Here is a 6,093-nt window from a genome sequence, read left to right as displayed (position 1 = left end):
AGTCTCCCCAAGCCCTCCAGATGCACCTTTCCAAAGTTTGAGCATCAGAACTCGCAGGATCTGGGAGGCGGCTGGTGGAAGGGCAGGCTGGGCCTCCTGGACAGACCAGTAGGCCTTCCAGAGAAGATCTCTTTCTGGGTTTCCTTCACCCTGGTTATAGATGGGACACATTATTCGCTTAGTCGCTAACCAAGAGCTCTGGGCTGAAGCTATGCCTGGGGTTGTTGGGTACCTGAGGAGAAGCCCATAGAGAGGCAAATGGGGAGATTCAAAGAGGTATGTGGAGGTCAGCATGCTAACAAGTACCAGACTTGTGAACTAGAAAGGAGGGCAGCTGCTTCCTTATTGCGGGGCGGGTGGAGGGGAAAGGAAGGAGAGTCTGCAGCAGGCAGGATGGCGGGTAGCACACAGGGACCTCTCTGCAGGGAAGCCTGGGAGAAACTGAGGCAGTGCCTGGGGAGGGGGGAGGGCTCTGGTTGCTGACACCAGCCAGAAACAGGGGTAGGGGAGGTGACCAAGACAGGACGCCGTGGTGTCGCTGCTCATCTGTCAAAAGAGCCAAAGAACTGGGGGCCAAAGGAGGAAAGGGAAACCGGAAGGGGCACAGAAAGAAAAAAAGTCCTGCCTTCACGTGGAGGCTGCCAGAGGACAGGGTTCTCCCGGTGGAGGGAAGCCAGTGCGCTGGGGTCAGGTCTGAGCCCTGGCGAATAAGCGTCAAAGGAAGTTAGGAGAGAAGGGCGGGAGTGGGGCCCTCCAGCCCGATGCCTGAGGTGTCTGCTGGCGGGACTGGTCCTTGCTGGCCCCAGAGGGAACGCCCCACAGAGGGATTATCGACCTCTCCTCCAGCAAGTCCACTCTCAGAGCACAGGGTTCATGTTTGAATTCCCCAAATAACTGACCCCCTCCGGGCCAGCGGTTGGGATTTTCCATTACAGGGATCCAGTAGGTCATGCCCAGCATCTGCCCTCCTTCTCTTCCTGGGTTACAGCAGGAAGGGTGAGTGGAAGGGGGCAACTCCCTTCTCTGCACCGGCCCCTCCACCGACCTTGACTTTGGACCTGGGGAGATCAGGTAGTGGGAGGAAACAACAAGGAGAAAACAGATCCAAGTTCAAGCCTCGGTGTGTAGAGAGGAGAGTGAGAGAAGTAATTGAAGATGCAGCAAGAAGGCTCATGGTTAGACAACAGGAGGGACTGCCTGAAGAAGTCGATGAAAGAGAGACCCACAGGTGGGGGGCAGCCTTGCCCTGGGTGGACAAGAGATGACTTGGGATTTAGGAAGCAGCTACTCATCGGTTCCTGGGTCAGAGTGCCCCGGTTATCTTCTGCAGGACACAAGGTGAGACAGGCCATGCCGGCTTCCAGCACTAGCTTCTCAGGGTTTTCACACCCCATCCTCATCCCTGCTGGCGCCTCCCAGTACTGCCCAGTCCTTCCAAGGTCCTGGTCTCTGTAGCCAGGCCCAACACCGGAAGGGGCTATGCCCTTCCTCTCTGCCCACACAAACCTGGTGAAGGGGGGAGGGTCCCTGCCTAGCCCTGCAGTTGGATGAGTCTGTAGCTGCTAGTGGTAAAGAATGCAGCAGACCTAAGAGACGTAGGTTGGATCCTTGGGTGGGGAAGATCCCCTGGAGGAGGGCATGGCCACCCACTCCAGCGTTCTTGCCTGGCGAATCCATGGACAGAGGAGCCTTGCAGGCTACAGTCCACGGGGTCGCGCAGAGTCAGACACGACTGAAGCGACTTAGCGCGTGCACACACACACACGCAGTCCTAAGGGCGCTGCTACATGCGTATCTGGGACTCAGACAAAGCAAAGGAGCACAGGGCCCAGGGCCTGTCCCTCACCTGTGTAGGGTGTCCCTGGCCTCCCTCCCTGCCCAGGACAGTGTGGAGGCTCTGGGAGGTCACCCCTTCCTCCTCCTCCTCTGCAGACCTCCGACTCCAGGACATCAACCAGAATAGACGCCACCTGGTCTTTTGATCTGGGGTGCCTGGTTGGGCTCCTGCTTCCTTTGAACACAGCCAGTGGTGCCAGCATGGACCAATGCCCTTGGGGTAAGAAGAGGGAAGCAGAGAGCAAGAAAGACTTGAAGGTAGGAGGTGGGAAGTCCAGGGGGAATGGGCTGGGGGCTGGATCTGAGAGAAAGTCTTAAATCAGAAAGCAGACCCATGAAGGAGAGGCTGTGTGGTCCTGAATCAAGTGTTCTGTTGGTATGGGAGGGTCTGGGTGGAGGTGTGTGCGTGAGAGCGAGACAGGAGACAGGCAGAGGAGGGTATATTCTTGCGTGGGTGCAGACGTGTGCTAGTCCGTGACGGAGGGCTGCTGTGTGTGGGGAAAAGCCTGTGGGAAGGAGCCGAGTGAACTCCTGAGGAGAGGGTGTCGTCAGTGTGGCAACACCCCGTCCCCGGTGTTCCTGCTGTGCGTGTGTGGCTGGGGCGGAGCACGTGTGGAGTCGGGTGGGTGTACGTGAGAGTCCATGGGAGAATGTGTGTGTGCACGGGGAGGGGGTGGGGACGCCGCTCAGCTGCAGATGGGCTTTCAAGGTCTCCAAGAAACAGTTTTGTTTCCTAAGTGACTGGCCTCCTGGGGCCTCCAGCCCAGACTTGAAGGTTGTTTCAAGATCATGAAAGAGCGCGAGGGAGGGCGAGTGGGAGGCAGGAAGCGCTGGGAGCCGCTGTCACTGCCGCCCCTGGCCCTGTGCCCACCCCTCACCCTACTTCTCTGCCCCAGTCCCTCCCTGGCTCCCCAGTCCTGCTTGCTCTTCCTCCTCTCCCTCTGTCAGCCCGCTCCAGGCAGTCTCTCCTCTCCCTTCCGTCATTCCCTCCCCTCCCCATTGCTCTTCAGGGTCTTGTCACCACTGCCAGGCTTCTGGGGCCTTCTTGGGGGAGTGAGTGAAAAAGCTCTCCTGGCTCTGGGAGGCTGTCTTGGGTGACAGGATGAACTGGAGCAGGGCAAGCCTGGGCTGTCCCAGAAAGGTGCCTCTTTTCCCTCCTCCTCTCCAGCCCTCTCTCCTCACAGGTTGTAGTGATCTTGTGATGGGCAGGTTGGGCTGAGAGCTGCAAAGAGCCTGTCCAGGTCCTGCTGCTGCCTCAGTTCCCCCACTGGACCACAAGGGCTGTGTTGGATTTTTTTTCTCTCTCTTTCTCTGTGTTTACATCTGTGCCTCTGTGCTCTTTCTTGTCTTTTGAAACCATTCAGAAAGCAGCTTAGAAACCTCTTCCGTTTCCTTGCTTCTGTCATTTAAAATTTTTCCTCTGGATTATTCTTACTATCCTTTTAATTGGTAAAACCACATTATACAAAATTCAGAAAATGGACAAGAAGAAAGAGCGCCTGGAGGAATTTTCCTCAATCTCTCTGCCTCTGCTCCTGCCCACCTCTTTCAGCTCTCTTTGCTGCTCTGTGGGTGGGGATGGCTCCATGTTTGTGTCCTGGAAGTGCAGTGGAAGGCAGATGGAGGGGCAGGAAAGGATCAGAGTGTGGCCTGGGAGATGCATGTCAACCTCCCCGCTAAGCACGATGGCCCAGAGCTGCTCTGGGCCTGTCTTTGCACAGTCCTACCTGCAGCCCCGACCACGGTCCAGTGCAAAGGGGACATATCTGTACGTCAGGCCAGCAAGGCTGGTGCCAGTGGAACCGCTCAAGGGACCTTAGGGAAGAGGCATCCTTCATCTGAATAATGAGCAGAGCTAGAAAATCTCTGAGGTTTCTTTACAGCTCTGATGATCCCCAAATTCCAGGCTACTTCCTTCTTAGCACTTGGCTCTGCCCAGGTAAACAGGAAAAATTACCTGTGTTTGTATCTCCAACAATCAGTTGGAGCCCAGGGTTCAGAAGGAAATCCAAGGGGCAGGCACTCCTATTTTGTTCACTAGTATGACTCTCAGAAATGAGTCTGATCCCTTCAGCTCTTGGCACAGAGGGAAGGAAGGGCTCAGGGTCTGAGCAAAGACTACCCTGATTTCTTACAGAGTACCTTCGTGAGAAGGGAAAGGGTCTGGCTATCTTTGGGGGAGAAGAGCCAGGTTGAGGGTGAGGTTGGAGAAACTGGACATTTCTTGGCTGGCATCTGACCCACGAAACCCAGATGAGTCTGTTTCCAGAGCTTCTCTGGGCTGGGCAAAGTCTGTGAGGGGGTAATGGGAAGGATGCGGTTAATGGGCCCTGCTGAGTGTGGGGGGCAGGGGTCACAGCTGGGCCCGCTAGGGTTCCTGTTTGCCTTTGATTCCATCTGGGTAGGGAGGGAGCGGCCCCCAGCCCCCTGGGGCAGGTTTGGTTTGGCTGGAGATCTGACCCAGAGCTCCCCGCCTCTCCGTTCCCCCTATCAAAAGGCAGCCTGGTTCCCCTGCAGCCTCCTCCTTCCCTAACCAGGCCCCCTCCACTTGGCCCAGGACACAGCTCTGTTTGTCTTCCTGCCCCCTTAGGCGTTCTGGACCCCCAGATGGGCCAGGAGGCCCTGAAAACACCTGAGACGCAGGGCAGCAGCCTCACTCTGCACAACGAGCTCTCCTTGGGACCTCAGGGAGCTCGGCCTCTCCTGGGCCTCAGTCTCTCTGCAAGTCCTGGACCCATTCACCCTGTGCTCTCTCTTGATGTTCTCAGCCCTCCCCCTTGGGGAACATGAAGGCCCCCATAGACGACTCAGCCAGTGGGACGGGTTCCCATTCAGGCCACCGCCCCCTTCAGACTCTCCCAGTGTTTCTGGAGCACTGACGGTGTGCCAGGCTCCCTGCACACAGGTGCTAGAGAGACTGCTGCAATCAAGGTGAGCAAGGTCACCACCTCATGGTCCTTTTGTTAGAATCTCATGGCCTTTTAGCCTCCAAATCCCTCCACCGCATCCCTTGACCTGAGCTCCCAGGGCAGCTCTGAGCCCTTGGGGACACCTCATTTCCTTTAGCTCCTCATACTTCTTCACCTCCATTTCTGCTGAATGAGATTGGGTGGGCCTAGGCTCTGCTTCCCACCTGGGCAATTCCCCTATCCCAAAGATGCTAGGCCACAGAGCCCTAGGCATCACTGAGGCTAGACCAGAGGGAGGGCAGAGTCTTGCGGAATAGGACTCACTCCACCATGAGCTAGCAGTGTGGACCTGAATAAGTCCTTTACCTCCCATCAATAGAGTGAGGGGGTGGACTGCCGTATATTAAGGTTCCATGCCTGGGCCTTACCCCAAGGATCATGTTTTAGCTGGTCTGAGATGGGGCCCAGCCATTAGTGTCTTTTAAAAGCTCCCAGATGATTCAATGTGCAGGCAGAGTTGGAACCAACTGTGTCTAAGGACTCTAGCTCATCAGAGTTAACAGTTTAATGAGGCACCATGCTAAGCGCTTGTGTACTTTCTATGAGTTCCTCAGTTTAATAACTTTTAAATTACAAACAAATCTTTTATTGATGGGAAAACTGAAACCCCAAGATCCCAAGATGCTAACCCAAGCAGGGCAGCTGGGATTCAAACCCAGGCAGTTTGTTTCTAGAACCAGAATGTGTAATTTCCATGCTATAGGGGTGCAGAGAAGGATCTGCTCTGGGTTCTTATCCCCAGGAGCACATGTGCAGAAACCTCTAGGTTGCAGTGGTGAGAGTGAAGTGCCCCCAGAAGACATGGGGGAGGAACAGTACCGCTGGCTGCACACTGTTCTGTTTAGAGGGTGAGGGCAGCTTGGTGAAGGAAGAGAGGGTTCTCAGAAGAATTAGGAGGCTTGCAGGGGGCACGTGGCATTCTAGTTGGGCCTCAACAGACGGGTAGGGTCTAGCTTACAGACCCAGAGAGAGCATGCTCCAAGTAGAGGAAACACCACGGTCACAGGCCTGGAACTCCCAGTGCGCCAAGAAACATGGGAGCCAAGGGATTTCCATGGTGGCCCAACGGCTAAGACTCCATGATCCCAATACAGAGGGCCTGGGTCCAGGGTCAGGGAACTGGATTCCACATGCCGCAACTAAGAGTTCATAGGCCGAACTAAAGATCTTGCATGCCGCAACTAAAGCCCAGAGCAGAGCAGCCGAATAAATAACGGCGTTAGTGTAAGAAGAAAAAACAAACAAACAAGCAAAATGTGCCTGCCAATGCAGGAGACAAAAGAGACAC

The sequence above is a fragment of the Bos mutus genome, chromosome 3 (assembly GCF_027580195.1).
Source record: "Bos mutus isolate GX-2022 chromosome 3, NWIPB_WYAK_1.1, whole genome shotgun sequence".
In the NCBI taxonomy this organism is placed as follows: Eukaryota; Metazoa; Chordata; class Mammalia; order Artiodactyla; family Bovidae; genus Bos; species Bos mutus.
The sequence above is the reverse complement of the archived record's forward strand: the minus strand, read 5'-3'. Positions refer to the sequence as shown.